Consider the following 17,660-nt stretch of genomic DNA (forward strand, 5'->3'; position numbering starts at 1 on the left):
GCTAGAAGTTTTGAAACCCCATTCTCTGTTCTTTCTCTCTGTGGGTCTAGGGACACCAGGCACTGAAATACTTTGCAACTCCCCCTGCGGGTGCAGACCTGGATTTGGTAACAGCCCTCTTCCCTCCACCACTCCCACTCCTGCTAGGTCCTGGACCCTGCTCCCCAGGTGCGACTCCGCTACCCAACTGGCAGGTCTTTACTGCAGATGCAGCCTCCCCAGGAAATAGACTCTTCTGCGGGAGGCTGGGAGTGTGTCTTTTTACATGAAGGACTTGTGGGGTATCATGAAATGTGTCTGCAAAGGCCCTGTGAACTCACTCCAGATTCTCTTACATTTCCCTCCCGTAATAGTTACACATATGCTGCAGTTGTCTGCCTGGAATTTCCTGCCTTCACCCTGCTCCCGACCAGACCCAGAGGAACCATTTTCTCCAGTTCCCCCTTGGTCCTGCTGGTGGCTGGCAGGGGCGTTAGATGTCCTTCTACCATCTGCACCCTTGGGGAAGAAGCCAGAGTTCCAGTCATCCTTTGCTTAGGGTCATCTGCTTACAGGCTTGCTCCTCTGCTCTGCTCTCAGTAACAGGGTCCCTGGGTACTCACCACTGGTGCAAAATTTAAGGAGGCACCAAAAAACTCAGTTATCAAGATAAATAATTTGTTGCAAAAATTTTTTAAAAATCAGAATGAATGCAAACAATCCAAATGTTTAACAACAACAGAGTCCACCTCTGCAGTTGCAGAGCCTCTGCCTCACTCTCCTCATCTTAATCCCTTCCCTTCTAATCCCTTAAAGCCTGTCTTTATTTTTAAAATTGATATTTTGTTTATCATGAAGATTTTGCATTAATTTTGATTTTAAATATTGAATTTAGTATTATTTATCTTGCTTTTTGAGTTTCTTGGAGCCCCGTTAAATTTTGTACCTGAGGCAAGTGCCTCCCTTGCTCACCCTAGTCCTTGCCCTGCTTAGAACTGGATGGCTGCAAGGCCACACTTTCTCTGCAGATGCTAGAAGAGTGTCTGCCACACCCTCTAGAAGGCATGGCCCAAGTGTTAGACTTGGAGCCAAGGGGGTAAGGTTGCAGGGGAATTTCACGGGAAAGCTCACACTGTTTGCAACTTTTATCAAAACTCTCCAATCTGTGCCACCAGCTGTAACACTGAATGCCAATTTGTTCCCTCAAATATCTGATGCCTGTTTGTTTTTGAAACCTCATTGGTGCTTAAGACATGTTTACTAAGTGAATGAAGAAATTAATGAGTGAATCCTCAACTGCATTTTCAATTACGTATAGAAATTTCCCTTTAGAACCCTCAGAATCTTTCCACACTCACCATGTCTGGATTCCATCTTATTACCGTCTTCCTTAAACTTGCAGATGTTAGAGGAGAATGTTCTTCATGTAGTAGCATTGCACAGGTTAATGCAATGGCCAATTAGGAACAGTAGTGGCAGCCAAAGGTTTAATGGCTCCATTGTTGGAGATGCTGCACTTAAATTTTAAATATGGAGCAATTGTGAACAGATGAAATTGGCTTTCTCTGCAGCATCTATATCACCTCGGGTAAAAAGAAATTAACTATCGTTCTGCATGAGGCATAAAAGAAGAACAAAAATTATACGGAATTCAAAGATAAGAGGAGGAGAAGTCAGAGAAAAAGATGAAACTATTTCTACAGTTACACTTGGCTAAGAGTGTCACCTGCTCTCTAATAAGAAGAAATCTGAGCAAAGAAAAGTAAAACTGCAAAAGGTACTGCATGCTTAATTTGTTATTAAGCTCAAGTTAACTTTATATAGTTATTTTTAGTATTGTTAATTGACTCTCAAATAACCTTTAATGTTTTTATAGAGCCCTAAGAAAAGGGAGCTCCTAGGTTGTGTATAGTCTGAATTGGTTAGCCCAACACTGACTAATCTCTTAAAAATTCTAGTACCTGTATTGGGAGAACCAGATAATAAGTTCATGCTACAGAAAGGTGCCCAAGCAAGGCTCATTTGGGGAAGTGGGTTTGCTCCACCATACCAATGGTCTTCACTATGTTTGAGCACCTACTATATGTAGGGCTCAAGAGCATGGAAGATGGAAAGAGGGATAAATCTCAGTCATTGCCCTCAATGAAGTTATTGTCTTGTGGCCAAGGCAGACATGTACACCAGTATTTGCCCAATGAGGTTAATGTCATGGGAAGCTTTGTTCAAAGAGTAGAAAAACCCTCAATGGAAGCCTGATGGAATCTACTTTGGGTGAAGATTTGGGGATGATGATGATTCAGAAAGTCTTCATAGATGTGGGGCCATGTGAATAGAGTCTAGAAGGAATTCTGGCCATATGACAGAGAGCCCAGCAGGGGCCACTTGGGAGCCTTTGAAAGAGAGTAATCCTCTCATCTTAGCAGTTTGGTGGGCTGCAAAGTCCACAGGGCCATTGTAGGTGGAGAAAGTTGCACCTTTGGAGAGTTGAATTTTCTTGGAGCGCAGGAGTGAGTGATAAGCGGATGGTGGTGATAAGGCTTAGGAGTGGGTTCATGCTGGTTCATAAGGGGCCTCGCATGTCTCAGTAAAGGCTGCTAGGCATAAGAGCAACATGCAGCAATCCACGCTTACACCAGCAGGTGGATGACCACACGGAGGATGGAGTGGAGCAAGACCAGTGAGAAAGAAGCTCCCTCGTTGTCTTGGGGTCACAGAGCTTAATGTACCCTGATGGGGGCCTCTGATTCCCTACGGTTGTTAATCTAATAAGTGAAACTGGCAAGACCCTTCTCTGCCCTAGCTTTTCAGAGGAGGTTGGCGTCAGCCTCTCTTCCTGGGGTGCTGTTTTGCCAATTATTCTCCAATCACATTTGTAATATGGGCCTGGCTCTGTGCCAGGAGCATCCATATGGATTCTTTCAGGTAATTTTCACAACAACACTGAGAACTGGCATCATGACTCCATGCTGAGAAAAGGAAACTTAGGCTCAGAGGTCACATGGAGGAAATAAAGAGCTATGGCATGAATCAGGTCTGTTGACTTTGAAATTTCATGTGCTTTTCAGAGACACACATTATCTCATAATTTATCTCTTTTTCTCTTCTTTCTTTCTTTCTTTCTTTTCTTTCTCTCTCTCTCTTTCTTTCTTTCCTTCATTCTTTCTTCTTTCCTCTTTTTTCTTTCCCTCCCTCCCTTCCTTCCTCCCTCCATCTCTCCCTTCCTCCTTTTCCCTTCCTTCCTTTAATTTTTAAAATTTATTCATCCATCATATTCATTGAAAAATATGATCCTCCACCTTAGTGCCCTAGAGTCATTAGCTACCTGATGGGATCCTCTAACAACTGAGTTGCATTCAGAAAATATTTCTTGACAACTTCTATGTGCTTGGCATCTTATAATCCCTGAGGAATCCTGTGATGGTTAAGCTATGGCTTCCACCTCAAAATCTCAATCTAATGCAAGAAACAGATGTACAAACCAGAAATTACAGTTTGCTGAGTTAGGTGTTAGAAACGAGCTATGCTAGAAACGACCTAATTCCCCTATATTGTAAAACAGATGACTTATGGTTATGTTGATCTCCACTCCTCACTCCCGTATGCACCATGCTTTAAAAATGAAAAGGCAGAACAAGCCTCTCTGGGTCTTTTACTCTGTGTTAGTACTTGGATGAAGCATGCATGTTCTCCATTGTCTGCTTTCTAGAATTCCTTATTAAATAAGGGGAAAAACTGAAAAATTTATATTTTAAGGCTTAATAGTCTGTGAAATAATAATAGACTGCACAAAAAATTTCATCTCAAGTTATGGAGTTCTCTATATCAATGTATCAAAGCATACTTCTTGGATGCTCTTAATGTCTTATGAGATTGAATAAAAAATAATTTCAAGAGGGTGATAAATATTTATATGAGATAGTAAAAGTTTGATTCAGTCATAAAAGAGTTTGAGGAAAAGAAAATTAAAAAGTATTGACATATGCATAGGAAAAAGATAAACATAAAGGAAGTCAAATGAAATGTTAATAGTGGTTACTTCTGAGAATCAGAATTATATGTAATATTTATTTCCCTTTCCATATTTTTATGTGTCTTCCCAAAATTCTGCAGTGAGGATGTGTTGCTTATATTTTTAGAAAATAAATATTACTTAAAAAAAGAAACTTCTTGGTATCTTGAAGGTTGTATTTTGTTGGTGGGCTTTTCATCGGCCGACCTGCGCTTTCCGCCACCTGACCTGCTCTTTCCACCATCTGACCCACTTTTTCCACCATCCCACCTGCGCTTTCCACCATCCAACCTGCTCTTTTCACCATCTGACCTGTGCTTTCTACCATCTGACCTGCTTTTTCCACCATCCCACCTGCGCTTTCCACTGTCCAACCTGCTCTTTCCACCATCTGACCTGTGCTTTCCACCATCTGACCTGCTCTTTCCACCATCTGACCCGCTTTTTCCACCATCCCACCTGCGCTTTCCACCATCCAACCTGCTCTTTCTACCATCTGACCTATGCTTTCCACCATCTGACCTGTGCTTTCCACCATCCGACCTGTGCTTTCCACCATCTGACCTGCTCTTTCTACCATCCGACCTGTGCTTTCCACCATCTGACCTGCTCTTTCCACCATCTGACCTGCTCTTTCTACCATCCGACCTGTGCTTTCCACCATCCAACCTGTGCTTTCCACCATCTGACCTGTGCTTTCCACCATCCGACCTGTGCTTTCCACCATCCGACCTGTGCTTTCCACCATCCAACCTGTGCTTTCCACCATCTGACCTGTGCTTTCCACCATCCGACCTGTGCTTTCCACCATCCGACCTGTGCTTTCCACCAACGGACCTGCGCTTTCCACCAACGGACCTGCGCTTTCCACCATCCCACCTGCTTTTCCCACCATCCGACCTGTGCTTTCCAACATCTGACCTGCTCTTTCCACCATCTGACCTGCTCTTTCTACCATCCGACCTGTGCTTTCCACCATCCAACCTGTGCTTTCCACCATCGGACCTGCACTTTCCACCATCTGACCTGCTCTTTTCACCATCCGACCTGCTGTTTCCACCATCCCACCTGCACTTACCACCATCCGACCTGCTCTTTCCACCATCTGACCTGCTCTTTCTACCATCTGACCTGCTCTTTTCACCATCCGACCTGCTGTTTCCACCATCCCACCTGCACTTACCACCATCCGACCTGCTCTTTCCACCATCTGACCTGCTTTTTCTACCATCTGACCTGCTCTTTCCACCATCTGACCTGCTCTTTCCACCATCCGGCCTGCTCTTTCCACCATCCGACCTGCACTTTCTACCATCCAACCCGCTCTTTCCACCATCTGACCTGCATTTTCCACCATCCAACCTGCTCTTTCCACCATCCAGTCTGTGCTTTCCGCCATCTGACCTGCTCTTTCCACCATCTGACCTTCGTTTTCTACCATCCATCCTGCTCTTTCCACCACCCAGCCTGCTCTTTCCACTATCTGACCTGCTCTTTCCACCATCCGGCCTACTCTTTCCACTGTCCGACCTGCTCTTTCCACCATCCGGCCTACTCTTTCCACTGTCCGACCTGCTCTTTCCACCATCCAACCTGCTGTTTCCACAATCCGGCCTGCTCTTTTCACTATCTGACCTGCTTTTCCCACCATCCAGGCTGCTCTTTTCACTGTCTGACCTGCTCTTTTCACCATCCAGCCTGTGCCTTCCACCATCTGACCTGCTCTTTCTACTATCTGACCTGTGCTTTCCACCATCCAACCTAGTATTTCCACCATCCAACTTGTGCTTTCCTGGGGGGATTTGGAATTGACTAGGGTGAAGCTCTCTTCTTTGTAAAATAAAAATTAAACAGGTTTGAATTAACTTAATGAGTAAGCCTCCGAAGTAGATGTAGATGATTTCACCTATGCAAGGTAAGCTGAGGTTGCTGAAATACCAGCTTTCCTGCCAGGAATCCCGCTATAGTGTTGACAAGTATACTAGCAATGTAAGACTTCATGGATGGGGACTTTAAAAGTACTTTGCCAAAGAGTCCAGTCAGATGTAAGTTGATACTGGCTGCCACAGTTGATAATGATAAGAACAACAACAATGGCAAGTGCTTATTTCAACCCAGTACTCTCTCCCTGCCAAGCTCTAGTCTCCTTTCTTCATATGTTAGATTATTTTATTAATGATGATTAGGTAAGGGAGCAAAGAGAAAGGATTTAGAAACATTTGGGTCTTATCATTCCAATTCTCTGGGCATAGTTCTTTATTTCTTTTATTTTTTGTATTTATTTTGAGACAGGGTCTCATTCTGTCACCCAGGCTGGAGTGCAGTGATGCAATCATGGCTCACTGCAGCCTTGACCACCTGAGCTCAAGTGATCCTCCCACCTCAACCTTCTGAGTAGCTGGGACAACAGGTGCACATCACCATGCCCGGCTAATTTTAAAAATTTTTTTTAGAGATAGGATCTCACTATGTTGCCCAGGCTAACCTCGAACTTCTGGGCTTAAGTGATCCTCGTGCCTCAGCCTCCCAAAGTGCTGGGATTACAGGCATGAGCCACCATGCCTGGCCTGGGCACAGTTCTTTAATCCATAAAAAGAACATGATGTCATCCTTTGTGTTGAGTTTATTAGAGGGGTGATATGGAGGGTACAGTGACATTATGTAGGTGAACCAAACTTCCTCACCAACTCACTCATCCATTCACACGCATTGCCATGTATTTAGTTTAATCCTAATTTTAAATAGAGAGACAGAGGGATATTGTTCTCTGCCTTGCACCCTTTCTCCTGAGCTGCACCTGCAGCTTCTCCATCCCATGGTGATTCTAAGATTTTCCACCAGGGGTATTGTCCCAAATGAGGCCAGAGACTTTTGGAAAGACCCTTAGGGGAGCCATCTTTTAGTTCAGGATCACAGATGTGTGGATGGAATGCAACTTGTAAAGCTCATGTCTGAGAAGGAAGCAAGGCAGATCTGAGTGAGGGAAAGAGCCTATGGGACCTTGACCATATGGAGTCACCATGGCTTAACCTGTCCTCCACCCCAGGATATCTCAGTTACTTGAACCAATACATTTTGTTTTTGGCTCCTGATGACTGTCATGAAAAAGCCTATTTTCTATGTAAATGAAATCTGAAAGGAATGATCCAAATATTAGTACAGAGGAAAGTATTTATTTTCATATTCTTTTTTTCTGTGTTTTTACAAGTGTTTTATAAAGACTGTTTTTACTTTTATGCTAAGAAAAAATTAAAGTGTAAATGTTTTAAAGGGTTGTGTTGTGATATCTGCCTCGGATACATTCCCTTCCTTTGTATGGTTGGGATTGTAGGCTAAGAATTTAAGGCTTTCCCACCTCCGTCTGGGTGCTGCCCTGAGCTATAGATTTCAGTATGATGCTGCTAACAACTGAATGTTTCTGACCTCCTTAAATTCCTATGTTGAAACCTGATCGCCAAGGTGATGCTATTTGGAGGTGAGGCATTTGGTGTGTGATTAGGTCATGAGGGTACAGCCTTCACGAATGGAATTAGAGCCTTTACAAAGGGGACTCCAGAGAGTCCTTCACCACTTCAGGAGATGGCCAGCCACCAGTGAACCAGGAAGCAGGCCCTCCCCAGATACTGTGTCTGCTGGTGCCTTGATCTTGGACTTCACAGCCTTAAAAACAGTGAGAAATAAATTTCTGGGATTTTTTGGCCCCCTAGTCTATGGCATTTTTTTTTATGGCAGCCCAAACAGACCAAGGCAGGTGCTGTCTCCCTCCGGGTCCAATTTAGAAATTTGGGCTCTGCCAGTTGCATTCCCAGTCCCCACTTGACACTCCCCACATGTCCACATTTGCACTGCCCTTTCCATTTCTAGTCTCCCTCCGTGCCTTGTGTTAGTTGTTTGTTTGCCTGTACCTCTCTCACCTGCAACCTCCTGAGGAAGAGATACACCTTGTTCCTCACTGCTGCCCAGCCCAGGAACTGGGCCATGAGAAGTCATTTGTCCATTTGCTAAATGCATGCATGGCAGATCCTATGAGCTGGCTCGTACACCACCCATCCTAACTACCTTCTTCCTGGTTTTCTCTTGTAGAGATTGGAAAGCAATCATGTTTTATTTCTCAGCTTATTTTTTTAGCCAGGACTGGCCAAATACCTCATGTTTGCAGAAGTCAAGGAGATGATTCCACTCCCAAATAAAAGAGCAAAATCTTGAGAAAATCATTTGCCTTCCTGCCCTGCCCCTTTCTTCTTGCCTGTAATGCAGACATTCAACTGTGTACATGCTGTAGCCATCTTGCGTCCGTGAGGCACTCAGTACAAGGGGGAAAGCCAACATACTCAAATAGAGGACATAAGGAGGGATGGAACCTGGGTCCCTACTGACATCGCTGAGATCATATTGGTCCTCAACTACCTACCACTGGGCTTCCTATGTTGGCAGCCACATAAACCCTATTTTCTTTCTCCACTGTGGTCAGATGTCTGTTATGTGTAGCAGATCCCCTGATACTTGCATGAATGAATGAGGGACCCCACATCAATGGGTGGGGGTGCATAAAGGGCACTGGAGAGCATCAGCATTGAATTTGGCCCAATGCCGCAGATCAAGGGCTGATATTCACGGTGTCCCTGGACCTACAGAGGCTCAGCGAGGATGATGGCTTGCAGAAGAACACACAATTGAGCACTGGCAAAATCGATATGCATTCTTTACCTTGTTATACAATGTCTCTTTTGTAAGCATGTTGCAAGGTGCTGGGCATACAGAAGGTATTCACTGTATTGCTTTGTTAAATAATCCTAGCAGAAATAAAAGAAGTGTTGCTTGATTGGGAAGTCACTTTTCTTTTTCTCCAGGTAACCGCAACGTAATCGAACACATCCCAAGACACTTTATACAAATGTAACATCAATTCCCTTTCTCCCTTGCCTAGCCTTTGGAGTTCCTGGACATCACCGGTGTTATTGATTCTTGGCCCAGTGCAAATGTAGATGGGATGTGTCACACTCCAAGGAAATGTCATTTGAGGAAACAGATCAATAAGTTTGATTATTCACATTACAAAGGAATCCAGGCTAGCACAGCGGAATAATTGGTTGTAGGAAAAGAATTACTACAGAAAGACAATGCTGCTTGGTGGAAAAAGTCCCAGTCTTTAAGACAGCTCTGTCTCTTACTATCTGGGCTATCTTTCCATGCTTTTTATAGAATAATAATAGTCATGGGGTAGAAATAACTACAATCACAATGATGATGATGCTAATTTAACCTTCTAAGTTGTTTTTTTATGTGTGAACTACTTAAACTGAGTGTAAACAAACAAGCAAGCAAGCAAACCTAGAACAGTGCTGGACCACTCAGAAATCAATATTAGTGGTTAAGAGTACAGTTATGGGAAGCCCTCAAACAAGAAGAGAAAGTTATTTGAAGAACAATTAGATCTAATATGGGAAGCTTTTCATCCATAGCATGAACAGGTGTTACAGGTAAGGAGCATTTGACTTGGAAAATTTTCCTCTCTGTAAAGCCAGACCCAGACATTGTCTGCCTTTGCCCCATGGACACTACCCCCTCAAGCTCTTCACACTGTATTTGAGTCTGTTATGATCCTGGGAGGGTCTTCTTTTCTCCAGGGATATGCAGAGAATTCTGATTCTCAAAAAATCTGGGCAGACAAGGGGATATTTTCTTATCAGTATTGAATGGGTTGAAGAGGGATGTTTTTTAAATAGACACCTGTCACCCGATTCCTGATTTGAGAGGCCACTGCTATTAGTGGGACTTTGGCCATCAACATCATGAGGGCAGAAACCACATCTGCATTCTCAGTGCACTGTCTGACATGTAGTAGATGCTCGGTACATATTTGTGGAAGAAAGGGATAAAGGAAGGAGGAAAGAAGGGGGTATAGGGATAGAAGAATGGAATGAAGGAAGGAAGAAAAGAAAGGAGATGGGGAAGAAGGAAAGAAGAAAGGAAGGGAGGGAGAGAAAGAAGGAAGGAAGAAAAGAAAGGAGATGGGGAAGAAGGAAAGAAGAAAGGAAGGGAGGGAGAGAAAGAAGGAAGAAAGAAAAGAAAGGAGATGGGGAAGAAGGAAAGAAGAAAGGAAGGGAGGGAGAGAAAGAAGGAAGAAAGAAAAGAAAGGAGATGGGGAAGAAGGAAAGAAGAAAGGAAGGGAGGGAGAGAGGGAGAAAGAAAAGGAAGAAAGGAAAGGAGGAAGGAAGACAAAGAAGTAAGAAAGGAGAAAAGAAGGGAAGAAGGGAGGAAAGACAGGAGAAAGAGAGTGAAAGAGGGGAGGAAGGTAGGAGAGAAGGAAGGAGGGAAGGAAGGGAAGGAGGAATGAAAAGAGAAGGAGAGGGAAGGAGGGGAGGAGGGAAGGAGGGGAGAAAGAAAAGAAGGAAGAAAGTGACAGAAGGTTCAAGGAAGAAAGGAGGGAGGAACCTCAGGTTGTTGAGGCAGGGCAATACCTGAGAGCCCCAGGTTTAGAGGCAGTATTGCCTATTGTCTTATGAACTCGAACTAGTGCAGAGGCTGGGATTCTGTTCCCAGCTCCATCACTCATTAGCTATGTGACCTTGGTCAGGTCACCTCCCATCTCAGAATGCTGACACTTTGGAACTGACTCTGGGACACAAAAGTTATCAAAATAGATAAGGCAAATCACCTCACTTTCATCTCAGGTATAGAAGTGATCTCAGAATGTGATTGTTACAATGATAGCAAGATTTGCCCTTAAGCATCTTTTGAAGCTGACAAAAGTTGACACGGAATATAAGACTTTTTGTCAAAGGATGTTCTGATGCTGAACCCACAGGTCTCCCAGCTGGCCCTTATCCTTCTGTGGGGAAAGTCAATAAAAAGCCTTTAATGAAAAATATTCTAGTTTGGGGATGTGGAAAGTCAATAAAAAGCCTTTAATGAAAAATATTCTAGTTTGGGGATGTGGAAAGCAACATATGAGTATGGGTTAGGGTCCCTCAGACTGAGCACTTTGGGAAGGTGAGGGTGGAAATCCCTTCCTAAGTCTGAGGATCTGAGTGTAGAGAGGAAATGAGTAAGTCCCAGGGGTCTTGTTGAGATGCCTTTGGTTCCATCACACATGGCAGCCAGTGAGCAACCAAGACTCTGTGGCATGACTGGGCAAAGCAGGGCAGGAGAGGGTTCCTGAATCTCCTATGGTCTAGCTAAGGCATGGGAAGGTGAGGAAAACAGCAGAACTTGAATCATTGTCCTGTTGGGCATCAGTTGAAGACATGGCTCTCAGCAGATGTCCAGGAGAAAGGAGGAGGAAGGGCTTACCTAAAACCAACAGAATAAGACTTAGGGGCCACAGAGGGCAATCAAAGGGCCCAAAGTTGGGATATGAATGTAACCTTCCCACAGTTGCCCAGGTTTCACCATGTAAGCCCGGAGATCTTAACATCTGCTTTAAAGAAAAGTGGAATTGGGAGTACAATTGGGAGTAGGCACCTTATCATGGGCATAGGGTTTACCGATTTCCATGATGTCAGTGTCAATTCCAGCTTGCACAACTCCTAAAAAATTAATGGTCATCTTTTACTGGCCACACGAGCACAACATGGGGCAGGAGGGAATTCCTGAATATAACTGAGCAGATCCAACATGGCTGGGAGAGTCCAGAATTTACTAAATTTTCTGCACCACGTAGAATGGGACCTAAAAGTAGAAAGAAGAGCAATACAACGGTAAAGGAAAAATTACAGACTCCCAAAATAGGGAAGTCCAGAGTAGCTCCAAAGTTAGAGCTCAGTGGGGCTAAAATTGTATCAAAGATGGTTGGAACCACCCAGGACTTAGCACTGTGGGAAAAGGAGAGATAGGAAGTGTTAGGAAATGACTGCTGTTAAGATCACAGTCCCTGGCCTCCCAGAGTCTCTTGTGTTTCCACAAAGTTCACAAGCACATAGACTGGCTCTCCTTTGCTTCAGATTATCTATATGAGGACATCAGTGTAGCAAACAGCCTAGGAGGGAGATAGTGTCTCTCTCCAGAGTAAAAGACAGACAGGCTTAGTGACTATTATAAAAGGTTTAGGGTCCCTATATTTGGAGTCCCTCTCCTGGAATACACCCTGCTATGGGTGCGGGTGCTACCTGGCCCTCTTCACCTCGCCATGTAGGAACTGTGGCTTGTAGAATTGGTGTGACAATGATGATGCTTGGATTAAATGCCTATTGCCTGAGTCATAAATTACCCCGTGCCCCTGATCAAGGAGCTGCATAACTTCTGCAGCATCCAGGAAACTGTGCCAGGCTAACTTGGCCTGCAAATAAAGTAAAACCTCAGCCCCTTCACAGTTCCTGACAACTACAAATCCAGATTATGAATAATTGCCATGTGTCAGATCATACGACAGGCACTTTAAGAGTTTGGAAACACAGCTGACCAGAGTGAGGAGGTTTGGAAGCACAGTTTCCTGGAATTGAATGTCACGGTCTGATCCCATGGGTAAGGAAACTGAAGATGGGAGAAACAAAGGTCTTGCCCCAAATTCTGAGGATAGGGAAAGGCAGGGCTTGTGTTTGACAGAGGTCTGCCTGGCTCTAGAGCCCATACTGTGTGCCCTAAACTGGAAGCCCTCCAAAGCTTTATGCAACTTTAGGAGGTGAGGGTAGACTTTGGAAGAGCCCTGACTTTCACAGCCTTTCACAGCCAAAGACAGGTTGGAGGAGGCAGTGGAAGCTGCATGGGCTTTGGGTTTTACAGATCTGGAAGTCAGTCCTTGCTCAGCCCCTGTACCTTAAGGGAACTCAAACAACTTATTTGGCCTTTCTGAGCCTAATCTCTCTCATTTGTGAAATGGGAGAAAACAGTGCTTACCTCACAAAGTAGCCATAGCTTAACCAGGTAAAGTGAGTGAAGTTCCTAGCAAGATGTCTGCAAAGAGCCAGAACTAAGAATAGTTCCTCTCCAAGGAAGCATTCTTCCAATGGCAGCAATTATGATCATTCAATAGGATGCTGGAGAACCAAGTCTAGGGCGTTGAACAGCAGATGAGAGAACTAAGTTTAGGGAGGGGCGAACTCTCTCATGTTCCGTTCCCAATGCATGTTAGTGTTTGAGTCTGGATGGGAGCTCATCTCCAGCTCGGTCAGTCCCTGTGTCTCCACCCCTCCCTGCCACTACTGCTCAATGTCCCTACCTGCCTCTGTGCCCCTTTCCACACAGTTCAAAAGGATCCAGGCACCTCTCTCAGGAACCCAACATTTCTCTATTTAATGCTTTTCTCTCCTATCTGGGTACAAGTTATACGGGGGCGGGATCCATGCCTATTGATGTTTGCTGTATCCCAGCCTCAGCATGGTGCCTGGCACAGACTGGGGGCTTGATGGATTTCTGTATAAAAGCTACAAATGAGTGCACAAATACATGCATGAATAAAACACTCTGAGGCATACTGCAGGCCTGCAGGAAAGGAAAGATTAGGAAGAGTGGGGATGTGTGAGTAAGGAAGGGCAGCATGGAGATGAGACAAGGACACAGAAGCTTGCCTGGGTCTGATGTGTCCTCTCTGTGGGGGCTGCAGGTGGCACTGAAGATGGCAGGGCCCCAGATGCAGTGGCTGGCCCAAGCAGATGGTGCCATCTTTATCATCTCTTCTGCCTGTTGAGAAATCCTTTCACATTTATTCAACACAGTGAGGGGTGTTTGTTGGCCAGAGCCTAGGAACTGGTGAGGGAGATGAAGGGGTGAACAGAGAGGACCCTGGGGGTGGGCACAACATTGGTGGGGCAGCTGAGCCATTGGTGTAGAAGGTCAGGGGTGCTTCTCAGAAGAGGCAGCACCTGAGCTGAGTCTTTAGGGAGTGTTGGGATCCTCTTTATACAGAAATGACCCAGCTTCAGGCTCCTTCAGTGTCCAGTACAGCCAGCACAATGCCAAGTGCTATGATCACCCCACTGTGCCCAACTGGGCCAGCCAAGGCCTTTTGTGCTTTGCACCAATCATGTGGGAAGCCAGCCCTGATTGCTCAGGATAATGCCAGCGCTGAGATTGAGCCTGGCAGGGTGTTAGGAGCACGGGCTTTTGAGCTGGACAGACCTGGTCCAAGTCTAAGCTACCCCAGCACTGATTGTGTAACTGCACCTGTCTGAATTTTGGTGTTTTTATTTGCTAAACTGGAAAAATACAAGTACTTGTATGTTTTTCACAAGTAATGAGGTAATCCTTGGGAGGTGCTGTTGTCATTGTTGTTGTTATTATTTTTGGTTTCCTTCTGATTTTACCGTTTCTATGTTCATATCCAGGCAAGTTTTGTTGGTCTCTCTTTCTTAGTGTGGATGTCCCCACTCAGCACGATCTGCAGCTTTTTGCTTCTCAGTTTGCATAGCAGAAACTGAATAGATGAGACCCCCTTCTCTGTGAGGCCTCAGCAAAGCCACCAGCATTGCCATCTTCACCACCTTCATGCCTGGGCAGTGCCAGCTTCTAACAGGACTGTGTGGATGCTCCCCAGGCAACCACGAGGGCTCAGCTCCAAGATTCTGTGACAGCTGGTGTCACCAGTGGGAAAGGTGTTTCCACCTTAAGTGGGAAGCTTAAGGCAGGACCAGTCTGGCCTGTCAGCTTGTTTATTTACATGGCAAATTGCATTTTCTACTTCATTAGCCACCATGCTGCACCCAGGAGCTTCTTCTGGGAACTGGCTCTGATCAGGGATTGGAGTATCTTTGTTCTGGGGCCAGAGGAAGATGGGTTGGGAAAGGAGGGGAGTTTGGGGGACACTGCCAACCCAGAAAGCATCTGCAGAAAGAAAACTGACACTGTGAACTGGGGCAAGAAATGCTGAAAACCTGTGGGCTTTTCCAACATACAATTTGCTGGAAATGAATGTGCTGCTACCTCAATATAAACCGGGGTGTATTTCTTTTCTTCTCTGAGTCACGATATTTTCCTCTACAAAACATAGCTTCTGCCAAAGTGGTTATGATGACCATGCTGACAAATGATGCCTATGCGTGCAGTTCTGTAAACTCCAAAGTCAAAAGCAAAGAGGGTGGGTGGTGAAGGAGAATAGATATGGCTTCAATGCTTTTGTTCTCTCTAACATTCATGTTGAAAATTAATTCCCAACGTGACAGTCTTAGAAAGTGTGGAGTTTGGGGGATGATTCAGTCACGAGGACTCTGTCCTCAGGAATGGGATTAGATGCCCTTATTAAAGGGCTTGATGCAGGGAGTTTGACCCTTTTGCCCTTCTGCCTTCTGCCATATGAAAACACAGCATTCTTTCCCTCTGGAGGATGCAGCATGCAGGGCACCACCTTGGAAGCAGAGAGCAGCCCTCACCAGACAACAGACCTGCTATCACTTTGATCTTGGACTTCCCAGCCTCCAGAACTGTAAGGAATAAACTTCTGTTCTTCAAACATTCCTCAGTCTATGTTCTGTTACAGTGGCCCAAACAGATTAATAAAGGAGCAAAGCTCCCTTTGTCCTATCACAACCACTTAAATCCATCTTGGGGAAGATAACCACAATGAAAAAATTCTGTGTCTCAGTTTATCCATCTTCAACATGAGGGCAGGAACACCTATTGCCAAAAGTGCTGTGAGAATCAAATTGGATAAGGCACACACATCTCCAGGCACGCTCTCCAGCACTTGAAAGATGCTCAGTTCTCTGAGCCTCAGTTTCCCTGATTTGTCTAATGGTGAGGTTGAATAATAAATTTAGAAGAGCAAAGAAAGCACTTCCTAGAATCCAGGCCTCATGTGCTCAGTGCACTACCTTACTTATTCCCATAAAGGTGAGACAAGTTAGGGTTTTGATTATCCCATTTTACAGATAAGGAGAGTGAGATGTGGAGAGGTAAAGTGTCTTGTCCACACTCACATCTCCAGGAAGTGACAAAGGTGAGGTCCTGTCTTAAGATCCCAGGCTTTCATGGACCACCCTAAGTTGTCGATAGAAGTTGGACTGGACCATGGTCCTTCAGTCCTCCTCTGGGAAGCTGTTATGACTCACAGGACCTCGAGGGCTGATTGAACCCAGCAGTCTGCAAGCTGAGTGTGAACTCCTTTGAATTTCACAAAGACTTTTGAGGGTGTGGACGGCTTGAAGGAAACTCCTACCTGCTCAACATCTGTAAGTGCTCTTTGAAAAGTGATCCAACTAAAGATGCATCTGGGCTCTGCCAGCTTTCCTCTCTCCCCATGCCTTTGCAGAACTTCTGTTCCCTTTTTGTAAAGGAAAGCCATTCTTCATCCTGAATGTAGCCTCTGGAGCATCAAACCAAGGTAGAAATTCTGTGAGTGCCAAGTGAAGGAGCTTCTGTGAGAAATACTGAAGGTGGTGGTGCCTTATTTCAACCAGGCATCAAACACAGGCAAAAGCAAGTTTCAGATCTAGTTCTCTCTCTCTTTCTCTTGTTGTCTATTTATCTCCTATGTATCTATCCATTCATCCACTCACATTAATCTGGCTATCATCTTCTCTCTACTTATTCTTCTATTCATTCATCCATCTTCCCATTGATCCGTATATCCATATAGCCAATCAGCTATCTCTCTTAAAATTTGATTTCAGGAATGAGAAGGTTAACAGAGCTTGTATATTAACACATCTCCTTCAATTTTAGAATAAAGTCAGGCTCTCCTGACAGTAAATTGGATTTGGCTGATGGGTTTGACGATAAGAACTGGCTTTGCCAACTAAGCTACATGGTAGATATTTTTCATGAATTAAATAAATTAGGTCAGGCACAGGGGCTCACACTTGTAACCCCAGCGCTTTGTGAGGCCCAGGTGGAAAAAATTGCTTGAGGCTAAGAGTTCTGGCCCTTTTTCTACAAAAATTTTTTTTAAATTATTTGGTCGTGGTGGCATGTGTCTATGGTCCTAGGTAGTTGGGAGTCTGAGGTAAGAGGATTGCTTGAGCCCAGGAGTTTGAGGCTGTAGTGAGCTATGATTGTGCCACTGCACTCCAGCCTGGGAAACAGAGCAAGACCCTGTCCCTAAAGTTAATTAATTAATTAACTAAAAAAAGTTAAACCTGAATTCCACAGTTTTGACCAAATCGAGTTAAAGCATTATACAATATTCCAGACCTGGGACAGGAGGGGTGGCTCATGCCTGTAATCCCAGCACTTTGGGAGGCCGAGGTGGGTGCATCATGAGGTCAGGAAATTGAGACCATCCTGCCTAACACGGTGAAACCCCATTTCTACTAAAAATACGAAAAATTAGCCAGGCGTGGTGGTGGGTGCCTGTAGTCCCAGCTACTCGGGAGGCTGAGGCAGGAGAATGGCGTGAACTCGGGAGGTGGAGCTTGCAGTGAGCCGAGATTGCACCATTGCACTCCAGCCTGGGCGACAGAAGCAAGACTCCAACTCAAAAAAAAAAAAAAAAAAAAAAAAAATTCCAGACCTGCACCATCCAAATGATAGCCACTAGCCACATGTGGCTACTAAGCACTTGAAATGTGGCTGTCAAAATTGAAATGTACCATAGTATAAAACACAATGGAGTTCAACGATTTAATGTGAAAAAAGAATGTAAAGTAGCTTATTGCTATTTATCATATTGACTGTAGGTTGAAATGATAATATTTTGAATATATTGAGTTAAATAAAATATATTATTAAAATTAATTTCATCTGTTCCTCTTTTACTCTTTAAATTGTGTTTAATAGAAAATTTAAAATTGCATATGATGTT

This window comes from Gorilla gorilla, chromosome 7 (genome assembly GCF_029281585.2).
Source record: "Gorilla gorilla gorilla isolate KB3781 chromosome 7, NHGRI_mGorGor1-v2.1_pri, whole genome shotgun sequence".
NCBI lineage: Eukaryota > Metazoa > Chordata > Mammalia > Primates > Hominidae > Gorilla > Gorilla gorilla.